We start from the raw sequence: 18,259 nt of genomic DNA, 5'->3' as shown, positions 1-18,259 counted from the left end.
AAACTGATCTCACAATATGTCTTATAAGCAGATGTTGAGATGTGAAGAAAACAAACTGTCTACATTTTTCAAACGTGGAAGATGGGATACGTTTTGAGGTATTTCAGTGCATTTTCCCATGATTTAAAAAAGTGAACTATTAGTTTGCTCTGTAAAATTATCAGTTGATAATCACAGTTTCCACTTAAAGATGTTTGGGGCCATAGTCAACGCATCTTTTTGGGCCCCATTGCGGAACACTTTGCCTTTCCTTTTTATAGAAAACAATTATCACAGAGAATAGTCCTGAATCAACTTTAGTGATATGCTTTGGACAGAGAGTAGTTTGACTGTTCTGTCCAGAAGCTAATATTTCTACTACCCGGGCTCTTTAACGCACAAAGGTCGAATAAGCAGGCATTGTCGCCATCTTCCAAGTGTTTATGTTCATACTGTCGTTTGTTGATGGAAAACGTTCGCCAAATAATGTCCCCACTAAAGAGTCATTGTTTCTCCTCCCCAAAGGCGGTGTCATGAGTGTATTCGTCGTGGCTCGCTGAGGACAATACCACCTTCTTTCATGGCGTTGCGGAAGCGCTGGACCGACTCGGCCTGGAACTCCCAATAACCTCCGCACTCTGCCCCACTCCCTCCCGTAGTCTTATATACCCCCTGTACTGTATTCCTTATTATGACAAGAAAAGCCAACGTACACGTTTGTCTTGTGGTGGTCATTTGTTGGGCGCAGTTTATTAGGAATACAAGGAAACAACATGTATATACTTTGCATCATGCTATGTCATCACAACTTCCTTGGTATTGTCTCTTGTCCCTTCTGGGTCGTTTCCTTTGGTAGGTTGGATTTTTTGCACCCAGTTTGCGCGGGAGGTGAGTAGCTTCTGTCCCGGAGTTAGGCCATCTTGGTACCTTGTCCGACTTTGTTGTGCCCTGCCGTCTGTCTGGCGGGGGCTGGGCTGCGAGCGCCGTCTCCGTTTGCTACCCCACCTATCCGGTAGGCCAAGTTACCCAGCCGTGAGCATCCCAGAGTGTGTGGTCCTACACACCTGTCCTTAGGCCAACTCACCCAGCCGTGAGGCATCTGAAGGTGAGTGTACCTATTCTGGCACACCGCCCTCCGGTGTGCCTCCGTACCAACCGATATCAGCATAGTTCTTCGCCACACCGTCTGAGAGGCTTCCGCCTCCCTACGGCTCCCCCCCAACTACGCCCTATGCTCTGTCACTTACAACTTGCAGGCCCCATTGCGCCCCGAAGGCTGCTCCAAAACCCACCACTGCCTTCAGTCGACAGGCGCAATACCTCTTTGGCATGTACTTCTGGGCAACCCCGTGTGAATGAGCCCTTGCCTGGCAGTCCCCAGACACTTCGATCTGCAGCCTGTGGTCACTGTGAGGTTTGGTTTCTGAAGGGCCTTCTTGCCCCTTGCCTGCTAACACCTCACTCTGTAGGTGGATGATCAACGCTCCCGGATACCCTGCTGTGTCTGCCAGCAAATCACTTGGGGCTGCCGGCTGCTGTTAATAGTAGCCCCAAGCCTATTCAGGTTGGCCATCAGGGGGCCCTCTGTAATGAGATTGTTGCCCTAATCCGTCACTGCCCTGTCCAGCCTCGGCGGAACGCCTGGGTTTTTGCTGCAGGACCCTGCCCTGTGCTGGCTTTTGCCCACCGTCCTTGTCCTTAGACTGAGCCTCCGACGGTTTGTTGGATATGAACAGACCTCCATTAACGATTGGGGGAGCTAAAATCTAAATGGGAGTGCTTCCACATTTTCTTCTTCTTCTTATCATTTTATTTTTATTTTTTATTTTCACAATTGCACCATACGCCGTACTGCTTGGCGCACGTGAACGTTCTTTCCCAGCATCTTATGGCATCCTCTGCTACCTTATCTAGCATCTCTACAGCATATGTTGGTGGTTTGGAAGCTTTACGTCTCTTTGAGGGCCCAGCCCCAGTCACCTTCCATCGTACGACGGAAAACTCAATGTACTCCCGACCATGCCCCCACTCTGAGCTTTTCCCGACGTCGAGGTGTTGTCAGGCAATAATCATTCTTGTGATGTTCCCCAGAATCTCCGTCCGCGGACTTCAAAGTTCCTATCGCTTGCTGGACCTACACAGGGACTCCCGCTGGGGTACGTAGTTTGATCCTTATAATCAACAGCCTATCGTGGTGACCTCCAATATGGAATTGGATGCTATAAACCACTTGACGCGCCTGTTCAGCTCTGTGGTCGAAAGTGCACCCTCGCCAATCAGATTCTGCTGAGAACTCTGAGTGTTGGCTGCCCAGGGACTGTCAACAGTGAGACATGACCCTTAACTGCCTCTTTGGGAAAAACCCATGCTGTTCCTTCACTTTTGCCTTATCCATCGGCTAAACCGAAAAACCGAACCTAGCCTCTACACTGATAAGGGGTGCCCCATGGGTTGTTGACAGAATTATTACTGAGCTACTATAACAATTGCACAACGTCGGCCCTACCCTTGCCTGTTCGCTATCGTGCCTTTAGGCTTTGCACGAGTGACCTGCTCGCTGGCAGTGCCCTGCCCCAGAAGCGGGTGACACCTAGGTTATTGGCAGAATTCTTAAGCTGCTGCTGCCATGTTACGCACACCTTGCCAACGCCTTGCCCCTATCTTTGAATCTTAGCTATGTGCGCACTCACTTTGCCCGAGTGCCTTGCGCACTGTCAATGGCCGGGACAAAAGGGGGGCCGCCAAGGCTTGGTTATTTGTCTGTTGGACGCTTTGAATTTTGGGGTTTCTGTTTTGTTTTCTGTTTTTTTTTTTGGTTTGCTTCCCTGTTTTTCATGATTCAACCTCAGATTCCCTCTTGTTTGGCCTCCCAAGAGATTGAATGTTAATTCCAGCACAGAGCTAAAAATGTATTGTGCCAGGGGCTCCACCAATCCTTAGTATGCCCGAGCTTATTCTGATGGGCGAGGCCCCTTTAAACTAGCTCGACCGTACATGATTAAAATACACCCATTTTTTAATTGCGCATTACAGGACCCACACGTACCACAGCGTCTGCCTTTGCCTATAGGTGGAGTTCAGGTGAAGGGGATTGGTCAGTGGGCTTCTGCTTTTTACGCCGCTGCATGCCTCATATGTTTCTGCTTACACACATCTGATTGTCTCAGATAACCAAGATCTGGCCAGTATGTTTCTGCCTTTGCATCCCTGAGGGTCTTTCATAAGAGTCTGATCCTCTGTCTTTTCTGCCTTTACACACCTGTGTCTCAGGTGAGGGGTGAATGATCTGTGTTTTTCTCTACACCCATGTTGTCATTCAAATAAAACCAGTTACAATGCAAACTCGATATGCTGACTGTTATTGCTAGCTTTACAAAACATGAATTTATGGTGAAAACAGTGTCCAGTGCTTGCAGCCAGGCACAAACGAACTTGTTTCCTAGATCTTCAGCAATCCTTGGCTTTCCTGTCGATGTGACATGTGTCTAGCCCTGCTCCCGCTACCTGGTATTTCCCCCCTAAAATCCTGATAAACTGAAATAATTTCCAGTAATAGTCATCCAAGCGGGCATCGACTGCCACTTGCAGTATTGAAGCTATTCAATATATATTGTATATCTTCAGGACGAAATATGCAGAATGTACTTGCATGAACTTGACCCGGATCGGGTATCAGCGTGCTTTACATCGCGCCAGTCCTGTTCCTTGAAGACCCACATTCATTCTTAGGCTAGGCACTGGGAGATTAAGTGATTTGCCCAGAATCACGGGATAAGTAAGAGTCAGTGCCGGGCCTATACAACTATGTACCAGCGAGGCTGAAATAGCTACAAGTTTGGTTCAGCTTCTGCGAGATTTTGATCACATATGCTTAGAACCATAAGTGTTTACTAAGTGTTGCACGCCACCTGCGTGAAAGGCGCACGCTTTTAAAACCTGACAGCCTACCGGCAAGATCTGCTCTCAGCAGTATATGACCTAACAGTCCCTGGCATGTACGCTATACCTGGGGGAATGAGCGGTTCAGGACGAGCGGTTCCATCTGAGGCCCGAGCACCGACTTCGTTCTTTCGGAGGTGAGGCCGCGCTGTGACTGGGCACACCATTTTCTTTTTTTTTATGGTGATTAAGCTCCCGGGCACAGCAGGCGCCGGACGATCCTTTGGCGATGTGCCTGCTGATACACTCATAAGTGTGATCCTTAGCAGTGCCAGGCCCGGGTTTACGTTATATAAGCACCGTGAGGTGCGGTCTTCCTGCTAAATGCCGTGCATAGCAAGACTTTTGATATAAAACTCCCGGCCTGATCTGCCCTTAATGGCAGGGACCTCTAACATAGTCTGAGCGCTTTAAGAATTGCCCCCTCCGACACGGTCTCCGTTCTACCCTGCACTAGCTGGCGCTCAGAATTGTTACGTCCCCTAACTACTGTGCAGTATTTCACTATATTAAAAATTTTTCTTTTATTGGCCGTTCTCGTAGCATGACTGTCCCTCTAGACAAACCTTTCTGTAATGGCCGCTTTCACCACCCATTGGCAGGTGAGTTTATACTCGACTTGTAACATGTCGCCGTAAAATGGTTCCGCACCCGCTGCCATTTGAACCAGCATTGTCCTTCCCTTACTCCATCACACCTTTCCTTGGGGTGTGGGGCAGGATTGGGGCTGCTGTTCCGTTTATTACTGGCAGCTTACATCCTCGTTGATTTGACTGCTATCTTAGACTCGTTTGGTGTTTGAAGCCTCTTTGCGTTGAGAGCGTTTATTATTACCATTTACGGGTACGCATTCATTCGATTGGGAATGCAACAGTAAGTGAGATGTCTGGCTTGCGTTCGGTAATCCCCGTTATGCATGCGCCCCGCCAGCAGATGAGAACTATCTCCGGTTAGCCTCGCGCCGCCGCTACCCTGCCCGATGGCCCACTTAACCTCCTTAGCTCTTCGAATGTTCAGCCGCAGGATTTTAGATATAAGCGCTCCTGGAGCCTCACAGGTGAGTTAGCCTGCCCGGACTTGTTGAAAACATTCCATCGGAATATGCCCTAACAATTGAGTGATTTCTAGCCATGCCGCGCTACAAAGCGTATTGATGCAAATTTCTGTCGCGTGAACTCGATCCGCGGTAAAGAAAACATTCCCAGCCACCCCTAAGCCCATTGGAAATACTCTTATAACCTTTACACCATTATTAATTTAGCAAGCCTTAACTAGTCTGTGCTCCCTGATAGGGGGGGGTCCACTTCATGGAATTTAGGCTCAATAACGCCATCGTGTGGCTATTCGGAGCATTATTGCGGCTACTTTCTCTCCTTCAACAAACCCGAGGCCAACTAGGCACAGCTAACTCTACCGCCGCTCGTTGAGACCTGGAGAGATTCGAACCTGCTTCCCACGTTACAGTCGGGGGTCCCTGTTGCCCCCTCTCCCCTCACTGTGCTAACTGCCCCTTTTTGCTGGGGGGTCCCAGTTTCACGCCATTGCTTACCTTGCCCCACCGCTGACCACGAGGCTTCGGGGGCATCCTCGCCCGCTCCGACCCCTGCGTGGTGAGAGACCTGCCCGGTCCGGTTCGCCCTGCGTGCTGGCCGGGCTCCTTTGTCCATGACACCGCCGTCGCGGCTGTAGGCACTGGACATGCGTGTGCTCCCGCTAAAGGTCCTCCGCCCTCGGCTGGTCGATGGTTGGCGGTTCTCAGCTTCCCTACCCGGTTCCACCGATTATGGCCCCAAATTACGTTGCCGTCGCCTTGGTCTTCAGCCATACAGCCGTGGCCTGGTCCCGCTTAATCGATTCCCTCGTCCCGGCACCGCCGTTCAGGCTGCAGGCGTCGGAACTGCGTGTGCTTCTTCTGGGGGCCTGGTCCTGCTTGCTTGTGCTCCCACGCTCTGGGTGTTCTCCACACTGGATTCCTGCAGCAGACTCAGCTTCCCTTGTAGATCCCAAGGCTACCTGGTCGTTTTCTTGCCCCTGCTGCAGCACGGACAGAGCTGCGCCTCTTCACGGCGGATCGTCTCAGGTTCCGCATTGTACAAGATTGTGCTCCGCCGTTGTTGCTGCTCCCCCTGCTCCGTGCAGATAGGAGCATGCCTGGGGGAGCAGGGTTTATATGCCCCCTGGCTTGCCTTCGCCTTCCGCTAGGCCCCTCTTCCCATTGGGCGAAGTTTATAACCCGCCTTGACCCCCATTGGCCGGGGTGTCTGCACCAGTCCGGTGGCCGCTGCGGGGGGAAGGGAAGGGGGTGGCTTTTTGTCCTCTTTGTCCTTTTCGCGCCAAACGCCGCTCCACCCCTAGTTTGTCCGGGGGGCACGGCGCTGGTTATGGCGCCGGCTCTCGAGCCCCCTTCGGGAACAGCCTCTGCAAGGAATGGCCTGGTAGACCATGTAACTGATCCCAGCTTCCAGGCAGCGCTGGGCCGGCACTCTGCTGATGTTCTCGCATGCATGTTAAAACCTAGACTGCAGTGTCAACATTATCGGAGCCATCTTGCCCCCTTTTCGAGCCCATTCGTGCGCGTAAGCGGCAGCCATTTTAAATACCATGGCCTCTCTGCCCATCGCCGACAGCCAGCGCGTCTTTCTCTCTCACTCCTGACCTCGCAAGCATCCCCCGCGCGCTGACAGCCCCCGCTCTCTCATGCCTTGGGCCATAAACCCCTCTTCAGCACAACTCTGCCTCGGAACCCCATCCTGTTCCCAGCACGACACCTCCCTTCATTCCTTTCATGATCCCGGGTCCTTTGATAAAACCCCCTTTCCTCTGTGCCCGTTTGTCTTACTCGTTCCCAGGCCGCCACCTGGCCCTGCGGATACCGTTTATTGCCCCGTATACAGTAGGAAGCTTCTCTCATCAAAGGATCCACGAGTTGATCAAAGCCCCCACCCCATGAGATCCGATCAACCACATACATTCCGTGAATCGGCGGAATGTCCAGCTGCGTGACAATCATCACCTGTTGTGACCGGGTGGGGACTTCCACTGTAAATGTGTGTGGGAACGGACCTGAAGCGGGGATTCCGAGGATGTCCTTTCATACTTCAAAGCATTGCAAGAATGTGCGACATGCAATAAAGATCATAAACCTGTGTATAAGAGGCCAGGCCTCAGAGATGCGGTTAGAGCACCTCGAGAAGATACCCTGTTGTCTAATTTGATGTGTTCTGCTCCGTCGGAATAAAACTTCTGTTTCCTGCCTTCCAGTCTCCAGCGCCTGCCTCTTTGTTTGGTAACTTGAGTGGGTATAGAGGCGGTTAACGCCGGGCAACTCTGAAAAAGGTCATTCGGCCCTACCTTTTTCCACAATTGGCGCCCAACGTGGCGCCCATCAGCGACTCGTGGATCCAGTGGGAGAGGTCCTGACGACAGAGTGAACGACTGCAACGATCGGGAGAGCTCCTGTCCGATAGACCCTCGTCTGACAGCCGATCATCCGAACTTCACTGGTTCCGAACAGACCTCTCTCGAGTGATCTACGGTCCTGACTGGGAACCATCAGGAGTGCCGCGAAGATCACGAAGAATAGAGGATGATCGGGCGCTGGATTCGGAAGACAAGAAACTGTCCATGCGGTCCGGGTAAGGTCGTGTAAACATGACAAATTGCGAAATGATTGTTTGATTGTTTGGAAAATACTAGTATTACTCTGTTGTTGGTTCGTTTGGAGATTCACTGTCTGCAAACGGAGAAACAACAGGCTCTCTCTTTGCAAGCAGTGAAGGATAGGTAACGCAGACTTTTGTCCCCGTTGTAATCCGTCGTGCCTATCTTCCTCCCCCACTGATTGATTGTTTGGCCCGAACTGTTGTTCACGGATTGTTTTCTGGAGATTCTCTGTCTGCAAACAGTGAAGAACAGGTTCTCTCTTTGCAGGTAGTGAAAGGGAAGGTAACGCAGACTTTTGTCCCCGTTGTAACCCGTCGTGCCTACTTATTCTCCCCATTGATTGTTTGATTGACCGAACATTGACTGTTCGATATTGGCTCTTTTGAGGTATTCACCGCCTGCAAACAACGAAGAATAGAAATATTCTGTCTAGTCTTTGCACGCAGTGATAAGATAGGTAGTGCAGACCTTTGTCCCCGTTGTAATCCGTCATGCCTATCTTCTCCCCACTGATTGGTAGCCTGTTTAAACCCGGACCGCTTATTAGAGATGAACCATCCGGCTCCACTGGAGGGCACCCCTAATAAGGACATGTTCATGAAGCATGGATTGATCGCTATAGCTTATAGCAAGCTGTGGCATAAATATACGAAGAAGGATCGGGAAAGTCAGTGGCCACTGATAGGATCCTTCGACGAGCATAAAATAAGTGCGCTAGAAACAGCCCTTGGGAAACACAAGACAACGCCCACTATGCTTGATAGTCTCGGCATGTGGCGCAAAGAAACCGAACAGCGTAAAAAGAGAAATGAGAGTAGGTTGGGAAAAGAGCTGCGAAAGGCAGCCCACCTAGCTGCTAAGAAATTAGAAGAAGAGATTAAGGAAAGAGAGGAAGCCAAACAGAAACTAGAGGTAGAAACATCAAGCCAGTGTCCGGTTAGAACGCCCTCTACGCTCTATCCTGAATTGCCCTTGAAACAGCAAGCCAACGATGATCTTTTGTTAGGTCCTCCATTCATCTACATGCCCCCTCCATATGCCCCTTCCCAACCCTTAGCACAGCACCCACCACCCCCAAGCACAGACGAGAGTAGTACCAGAGCTTCGGCCCCCATGGCCTCTGTGCCGGCCGAACCCCTTGTATTAGACACAGCACAAGCGACAGTGTTAGATGACCCTGAGACCCGAAAGGCTGATTCCGCAAGAACAAACAGATTAGGCAAGGATGAGCGAGCAGGGATTGACAAGATAGTGAGGACATTGGTAGAAAGAAAGGAAAGTGAAGAGCACATCACGGATATGTTCAACTCATATGCAGGGAGCCACAGACAACATTTTGCCGTACGACTGTGTTATCATGTCTTGAATGCGTACGAGGACCGATATCGAGACAAAGGTCCCGAGAGCCTAACGACTCTGTATAGGAAGGTCGATATCGGGGATGAGGGCGAATGTGATGTGACGGACCTCCTTACGCGTACGCTTGAGGTTTTCCGCCACCTCACTGAACAGGAATCGGAAGCTAAACCCACGACACCCGTAGCAACCGAACCACAAACTGAGCGAGCTAGCGCCATGATGCCAATAAGAGAGGCTGCCCCCTACTGGGTTCCTCCACGAGGTCTAGGAACTCACGATGACGTCAACCACCAAGATGCAAGAGGGAGGGTAGTGTACAACTGGGTCTACCAGCCATGGGATCGGCAAGATATTCTGACGTTCCGGAAATCTCTGCCTGATTTACGTAAAAACCCCACTGCCTTCTATACTGAATTAGGTACAGCCCTAGGTTCAACGATTATGACCCTGGCTGACATCGACTTGTTTTTCTGGTTATGTCTACCAGCTGATGTGTGGAAGCAAATCCGGAAAGTCGACCACCTTGAGCTGTTTGGACATACCTGGTCACAACTCGATGGCATAGATAGACAACGAGAACCTGGACAGAAGCCTTTGAAACCCATTTTAGACCTCCCAGATAAAATTGTACAGAAATTGAAAACCCTGATTCCAGAAAAGAAAGTGGACTGGTCGATAGTAACGGCTTGTCGTCAGAAACCCCAGGAAGATGTGTCGGACTACTTCTCCCGGTTTGAGACGGTGTTCTCCGATTACAGCGGCCAGGACATGACCACTGCAACCGGACACCATCTGTTTGTCCAGAATTATGTTAAGGGTTTGTCGCCGGAGGTCTCACAGAAACTGCAGGCCAGCAAGAGTAGTTGGGCGGCCTCCAAACCTGCGGCTATCCTTCAGATGGCCCAATATTACGAGCACCAGAAAAATGAAAACGATAGAGCAACAGAGAAAAAGAAAAAAGACTTAAAAGAGAGGGTGATGATCGCACAGTTGCAAGGGGTGACTATAGGACGAGAGCAATACAAAGGAAACTATCAGACAAATGCCCCTAGGAACGTACCTCCTAAAGACCGCACCTCGACACCCCACATTGGACGTACAGACATTAGCGAGGACCAGTGTGCCTTCTGTAAAGGATTCGGCCATTGTAAATCCCAGTGCCCGGTCCTGTTGGAGATGATCAGAAATAGGGACCCCAAGGACGTAGCGGGTGGACCGAGAAATAGAGGACAGCAACGAGGGCCCGCAAATGACACGACTAACGATAAATCAAACAGACCAAATACATTTGACCGACCCAGACAGAATCAGTACCAACAGTCTGACTGCGACGATGCCCACAACTTCGCGTAGGACTGGCAAGGGAGGGATCCAGTCGAGCTCTATGTTGACCAGCAGGGTCCTTATGTCACTGCTAAGGTCCTAGGTACAAAGTCTCCATTTCTGGTAGACACTGGCGCAACACGTAGTGCGTTATCTAAACGACTGATTCCAAGGGCACCCTTGTCTGGCTCACTTGTGACATCAATAGGTTTCGATGGAACGCCCTCCACTAACCCTTTGTCCACTCCGATCCCCTTCGACTTAGAAAACAATACCACTGACACAACGTTTTTGCTTTCCGCCAATACTCCTGACGCCATTATGGGACTTGACTTACTGAAGCACTTCCGAGCGACTATTAAATGTTCCCAAGACGGAGTTCGAGTTTTCCTGTACGACAACCCCATTCTGCTTAGACATTGCCCTTCCCGACGCATGTTTTCTATCAATGACGCTGACACGTCCCTGCTTGACACTCTGCCTCCGTATCTGTGGGCCAAGACAGATTCGGACGTAGGACGCATGATGATTGACCCAGTGCACATCACTGTTCGACCGGACGCAATACTCCCAAAACTTCCACAATATCGGATATCGCCCGAGGGCGAGAAGGCATTGGTGAAGATTATTCAGTCACTGATAGACGCAGGAGTGGTAGAGGAAGTGGTTAGCAACGTTTGCAACAGCCCTATCTTGCCCATCATCAAGAAACAAGGAGAGGGGGATGAGAAAGCATACCGCTTCATCATTGACCTTCGAGAGATCAACAAAGTGGTTGTACCCCAGTACCCCGTGGTCTCAGACATCACCACTATCCTGACTTTGATTCCTTCTACTGCCACCACCTTCACTGTCATTGACCTCAAAAACGCATTTTTCTCTATCCCCATCCACCCAGACAGCCGATATCTCTTCGGCTTCACCCTAAAAGCCCGCTCATATAGATTCTGTCGAGCACCCCAGGGCTACACAGAAAGCCCCAGCATCTACAGTCAGGCCCTCAAGAGACAACTGGATGAGGTCCAGTTACCCGATGGAGTGGTGTTGATACAATACGTCGATGACATCCTTTTGGCGGCTGACACCACTCCACTAGCAGTCACAGCCACCATTCAACTCCTGCACTTCCTTGCGGAAACTGGCCACAAGGTCTCCAAAAAGAAGTTGCAATTCTGCCAACCCCAGGTCACTTACTTAGGCCACCTTCTGTCCAAAGACGGAAGGAAACTTACCCCCGACCGGATCCAAACCATTCTTGAAACCCCTGTCCCAAAGACTCAGAAACAGGTCCGCTCCCTACTAGGCCTCACCTCCTTCTGTCGGCAGTGGTTACCAAACTTCAGCCTCATTGTGAAACCACTGCTTTCTCTGCTAGCTAAAGATGTCCCCTTCCCACTCCCTTGGACCCCTGAATGCCAATCCTCCTTCATAGAACTACGAGATGCCCTTTGTTCGGCCCCTGTCCTAGGTACCCCTGATTACACGAAGCCCTTCTCCCTCTACACTCACAAAAGGGAGGGGTGTGCTTTATCTGTCTTGACCCAACCCATTGGCCCAAAGCAACGACCATGCGCTTACTTCTCTGCCACTCTTGACCCCGTAGCCAGAGCCTTGCCTGCCTGCCTTCGAGCTGTAGCTGCCGCTGCTATCTCTATCCGACAGAGTGAAGGGATCGTGCTCTCAAATTCCCTCACGGTATTAGTACCCCATGCAGTTGACACCCTCCTGAACCAAACCAAGACGCAACACCTGACGAGTGCACGACTGACTGGATACGAACTGACTCTGCTGGCACCCCACATCACCCTGAAAAGATGCACCACACTGAACCCGGCAACTTTGTTACCCCTACCAGAGAACGATCCCAATGTACCCCCTGTACACGACTGTGTGACCCTCATGGACGAACAGACTAGAAGTAGGGTTGACCTCAGAGACACGGCTTTTCCTGACCCTGACGGAGAGCTGTGGGTGGACGGCTCTTGCATCAAACTCCCCGATGGCACCACTTCAGCTGCCTATGCAGTCACCACGGCCCGAACTGTAATCGAGACAGCCCGCATCACGCAACGATCTGCACAGGCAGCAGAACTGATTGCCCTGACACGAGCGTGCATCCTAGCAGCAGGAACCACAGCGAACATTTACACCGACAGCCAGTATGCCTTCGGGGTGGTTCACCATTTTGGGCTCCTTTGGAAGGAAAGGGGATTCTTGACCTCGCACGGCACCCCCATCTTACATGGAGATTTAGTCTCCGCCCTGATCGAAGCAGTCCTTCTCCCCAAAAGACTTGCGGTTATCAAATGCCAGGCACACAAGAGAGTGACGGACATTATTGGACAGGGAAATGCACTAGCCGATGTCACTACTCGAACCACCGCTGAAAATAGGACGACGACACGCATGTACGTGACCAGGTCACAAGCAGAGAAATGGATTGACGCTAGGGACACTATTAGGGACATTCAAATGGCTAGCACACAACACGAATTGACTGAATGGGCACGGGTGGGATTGAAAGACGATGAAGGCTGCTGGCGGACAAAGGACACGAACAAATGGTTGCTACCTGACTCATACCTGATTCCCATACTGACTATGGCACACTCCCCTGCTCACATAGGATCAGCCCCCATGATTGAACTTGTCTCCAGAGTTTGGCACAACGACAAAATCACAGACTCCGCCAAACGTCTGGTCCAACAATGCTTGATATGCCTGCAACATAACCCCGGGAAAGGGTTTGGGGTTCCCAATCACCCGTTTGAAGTCCTGCAGATGGACTACATCCAACTAGACAGATGCCAAGGCCTGAAATACGTACTTGTTGTGGTGTGTGCATTTAGCAAATGGGTGGAAGCATACCCAACCCGTGATAACACTGCTATGGCCACTGCAAAAGTACTGTTAAAAGAATTCTTCCCTCGCTACGGCCTTTGTCGAATTTTATGGAGCGACAATGGCCCCCACTTCATAGCCGAAGTTATCCAGCTCATTTTAAAGGGGCTGGGTATCAAGCAGAAGTTCCACGCAGTCTTCCACCCCCAGTCTGCTGGACTTGTTGAGCGACACAATGCCACACTAAAACTAAAGCTAGCCAAGATAGTGGCTACCACAGGACTGAAGTGGCCAGACACTCTCCCACTGACATTGCTATCAATGCGTTCCACCCCTACCAAACACCATTTGACACCTTACGAGGTCATTTTCGGCCGACCCATGAGCGTCTGGTCTGCACCAAAACCGACTTCCCTTCATGACGTCCCGGACGTCCTAATGTCTGATTATTTGTATAAGTTGACTGAAACTCTGTCTGTCATTCACCAACAGGTGCTGCATGCCATCCCTGACGCTTCCAGGGGTCCCGGACACAACCTGCAACCCGGGGATTTTATCCTCATAAAGAACTTCCAGCGCGCCAAGAGTCTGGAACCCCGGTGGACGGGCCCCTGGCAAGTCCTACTCGCCACCCGAACAGCTCTTCGAGTGGAAGGAAAGCGGACCTGGGTGCATGCGCACCATTGTAAGAAGATTCCCCCGACTCTGATGACAACCGAAGACGTGACCACCCAGGAAGAGCTCCTGAACAAAGACCGACCATCGCTGGATTGCTACCCAGACACAGAGACACTTGAACTTGCAAAGATTCCTGACCCTACCGTGCCATCCAAAGAAGGGTATAACCTGCGACGAAAGGAGAGAGTTTCGGATAAGCAGACCATTGACTAAGTCATAATTCTCAGATTGGTGGCCTAACACAACAAGGGCTGTCAGGAGAGAAAGCCAGACGAGGTCTTTGGTTCTGCCCGCTACCGAGCTCCCTTGAAGATGATGGAAGCGTCCGATAAGAAGGTGATGGAAGCGCCCGATAAGAAGGTGATGGAAGCAACCGGACATCCGAAAATCCACTACAGGGACCCAAAGACAGACAGAATCCATAGTTCAAAGACAATTGCACTTTTCATCACGATCCTTTTCTGCTTTCTCCTCATGACCACGCTCTGGATTGTGGAAGAAAATGCACCTGCTCATGAAACATTCCTAACCACTGCGCAGCCTACTACCTTGAAGGAACATTATTTGATCTCTCTCTCTCCCCAACTCAGAGAAAGGCGAAAGGAGTTTTGGAACAACTCCTTTGTGCAGCTGCTGCACCAGCACAATCTTGCCACCAATGCCACCAACTGCTGGATCTGTGGGTTGCTACCCCCCGCCACTGGACATTCGATACCTTTCATCCCTTCACCCTTCTCAATTCATGGCTCCTGCCTTGCTTGGCTGATCCTCCTGCAAGAGAGCTATAAGGACAATGCCACCTCCAGCAAAACCATGACACATTTCTTTCATGAGGTCTGGCGAAACAAAACAAAGACACACTTCTGCCCGCAGACCTCCAACGACTCTATCCACATGGACATCCCTGCTAAAGAACGAATTGAAATGCAGGTGTTCAACAATCCAACCAGACCCACCTTCTCCTACCTACGGAAGCGAACAGCTGCCACTCTGACTGTGGCTCTATCTGTCATCAACGTCACAGGCCATATGTGCATAGAAGGGCTTGGGACACAGATGGTGGGCCGAAGTGCTTGCCGCTTCACCAGAACTTTGGACTCTACCGATCCACCTTCCTTTGTATCCTCTCCAAACTTGTACTTTGTTTGCGGCACATAGGCTTACACCTGGCTCCCCAAAGGCTGGGGGGGCACTTGTTTTATCTCCTTCATCCTTCCTCCGACCTATGTGGCTCCAGCGAATCACCATAGACAAAAACGAGCCATGGACATTGAACAAGCCGACTCAACAGGAGCACAGTTTCTCGATGCTATGAAGGGACTTGTTCCACTCTGGGGCCCGATGGCAAACAGCCGTGCCATCCGACATCTGACTCAGGCAGTCGAGACAACAATGAACATCACAGCTGGTATCCTTGCAAACAACACAGCCGAGCTTCAAGCGGTCCGCCTGGTGGCACTCCAGAACCGCCTTGTTCTAGATGTGGTTCTAGCGGATCGTGGTGGAGCATGCCGCATTATTGGGTCCAGCTGCTGTACATATATACCGGACAATTCACCCTCAGTGTACAAGGCCATCGAACACCTCCACAGACTCTCCTCGGAAGTTCACCAGGAGCAGGAAGAATGGTCGCTTGGTGGATGGTTCTGGAGTACTGTTAAGAACTGGGGCTGGAGACTGTTTACCATTATCCTGATTCCTGTAGTTGTAATATGTGGGTTATGCTTAGGAATTCAATGCCTGCCGCCCCTGTGTTCGTTATGTGCGAATTGTATTTGCCCTAAGACTGTGGACTTTGGAAAGGAACGCATGGGAGCATTATATGATGCAGAGGTTAGAAATTTAATGCAGATTGACATTGAGTAGACAAGCTGGCTAGATATGTTGAAAAGGGAGGACTGTTAAAACCTAGATTGCAGTGTCAACATTATCGGCGCCATCTTGCCCCCTTTTCGAGCCCATTCGTGCGCGTAAGCGGCAGCCATTTTAAATACCATGGCCTCTCTGCCCATCGCCGACAGCCAGCGCGTCTTTCTCTCTCACTCCTGACCTCGCAAGCATCCCCCGCGCGCTGACAGCCCCCGCTCTCGCATGCCTTGGGCCATAAACCCCTCTTCAGCACAACTCTGCCTCGGAACCCCATCCTGTTCCCAGCACGACACCTCCCTTCATTCCTTTCATGATCCCGGGTCCTTTGATAAAACCCCCTTTCCTCTGTGCCCGTTTGTCTTACTCGTTCCCAGGCCGCCACCTGGCCCTGCGGATACCGTTTATTGCCCCCTATACAGTAGGAAGCTTCTCCCATCAAAGGATCCACGAGTTGATCAAAGCCCCCACCCCATGAGATCCGATCAACCACATACATTCCGTGAATCGGCGGAATGTCCAGCTGCGCGACAATCATCACCTGTTGTGACCGGGGTGGGGACTTCCACTGTAAATGTGTGTGGGAACGGGCCTGAAGCGGGGATTCCGAGGATGTCCTTTCATACTTCAAAGCATTGCAAGAATGTGCGACATGCAATAAAGATCATAAACCTGTGTATAAGAGGCCAGGCCTCAGAGATGCGGTTAGAGCACCTCGAGAAGATACCCTGTTGTCTGATTTGCTGTGTTCTGCTCCGTCGGAATAAAACTTCTGTTTCCTGCCTTCCAGTCTCCAGCGCCTGCCACTTTGTTTGGTAACTTGAGTGGGTATAGAGGCGGTTAACGCCGGGCAACTCTGAAAAAGGTCATTCGGCCCTACCTTTTTCCACATGCAGAGACGTCTCGGCAGCTGTAGAGGTGACGCTTGATGGCCCACTCCCGGGTGGAGGCGGACACCACCACACTGCCGTTGCTGTGCTCCACGTAGCCCATCACATGGTTCTGCGACCGCTGCAAGCATAACCTGTGCCAATACTGTTGTGCCGGCCAGGAAGTCTCCCAGCTCCGCTCCTTTATCGCCAGTGCCATCCGCTCCAGGTTTCGTGGTTTACGGTTATTGAAATGTGGGCTAACCAGCACATTTTCATTTGTGTCTGGTTTACCATCTGGAGAAGACTGAGCTGCAACCCGGACATAAAGACAACGGTACTCCCTTGGTGTTGTCAGGAGCCTCTTGGTGCCCAGCAGTAACGCCATTGAGAGCTCCGAGTCCGCAATCAGCCTGCCATTTTTATTAGCTAATTTGAGCCATCTCGATGTCACACAATATTAGACCATACATTTAACTTTCAGAAACAGATCACACAAGAGCAGGCAGAAGCTTGAGCTGTCTGCCTCTGGAAACAGCCTTTAGATCGCAGGCTTTACATCGCATGCCGTTACAATGACCGTGTTGTTACAACGCAAACCATTACATCGCAAGTCGTTACACTGACTAGCTGTAGGGGACAGAAGAATCCAACACCTCCACTGCTGTTGCCAAACTGGAGTAGGAATTGTAAATTATACCATTCCTAAATCCTGCGCCACCCCTACATCAAGTCGTTGAAATAACTTGTGATGTAATGATTCGAGTTGCAACAACGCACTCGTAACAACTGCATTGTAATGGAAGGCGATGTAAAGCATGGTAGTAAAATAGTACCTAAAGCAACCTTCAAGAAGCATTGCTAAAGCCAGATGTTTTTGCATGGGGACAGATTATTTTCTATTGTAACCATACTTTACACTGAATTCTATATCTCAGTAGCCTGTTCCTCTCAATGCAAGGATGGCATGGTAAGGGTGAATAGGTAGATGTTTAGTGGACTAGCGCATTTTATCAAATTAAGACACGTGCACACTGTTTGAAATTGTAACTTTAATTGCCGAATAAATATTCATACATAAACTCGAAGAAATCTATTTTACCAATGGGTTTCTCGCTACAACATGGAAAACAAAGCAGTGATCTGAGGATTTTCACCATTCCACTGGGTGCAATCTGATAGTTTGCGCCTTCATTTCCTTCCCCCATCCTCTTCTCTCCATGTGTAGACTTCTCTGGAAAGGCCAGGACCTCCGACTGCATAATAACAGACATCGGAGGGGCAGGACACAGAAGGACAGAGCAGTACAAGGAAGGTAAAGTGAGGGATACGACAGGGATGGAATGTAAATAGAGAAAGATGCAGTAGCCAGAAAGAAAGACGCAGAGAGGTAGAAAGGAAGAAATAGGGGGGGGAAGGAGAGGTAGATAGTAAAGGTTTTAGAGTGAGGTACAGCGCTATAGACAGGAAAAGGGTAATGTTGAGAGAGGGAAAGGGGTGTCGTGGTTTGAAGAGTGAGTGAGGTAGAGATAAAGGTAAGGTAGAAAAAGAGGTGTTTTAGGGGGAGGTAGCATCAAAGACGTATCTGCAGTCAGGTAGAAAGTTAAGGCAGTGAGGAATGGATAGAGAGATGAAAGGTAGAGGGAAGATGGGGAGGTTGAGACGAGCAAAATGAAAAGGGGCCAAGAAAGGCAGGCTAGTTAAAGACAGTCATAGGGAAATGTATGACGCGAGGGATAAAG

General features: G+C 50.5%; 1 protein-coding gene and 1 pseudogene across 10 annotated transcripts in view; both read right to left on the bottom strand.

Annotated features, from left to right (window-relative positions):
- Window positions 1–18,259, bottom strand: part of LOC147748173 (E3 ubiquitin-protein ligase TRIM38-like) — a 229,320-nt gene that overhangs the window by 208,047 nt on the left and 3,014 nt on the right. The gene's annotated exons all lie outside the window — the stretch shown is intronic.
- Window positions 281–16,905, bottom strand: LOC147748174 (large ribosomal subunit protein uL18m-like; annotated as a pseudogene).

Source organism: Lissotriton vulgaris, chromosome 1_1, assembly GCF_964263255.1.
Source record: "Lissotriton vulgaris chromosome 1_1, aLisVul1.2, whole genome shotgun sequence".
Lineage (NCBI taxonomy): Eukaryota > Metazoa > Chordata > Amphibia > Caudata > Salamandridae > Lissotriton > Lissotriton vulgaris.
Note: the sequence above shows the minus strand (reverse complement) of the source record. Positions and strands in the feature narration are given on the sequence as shown.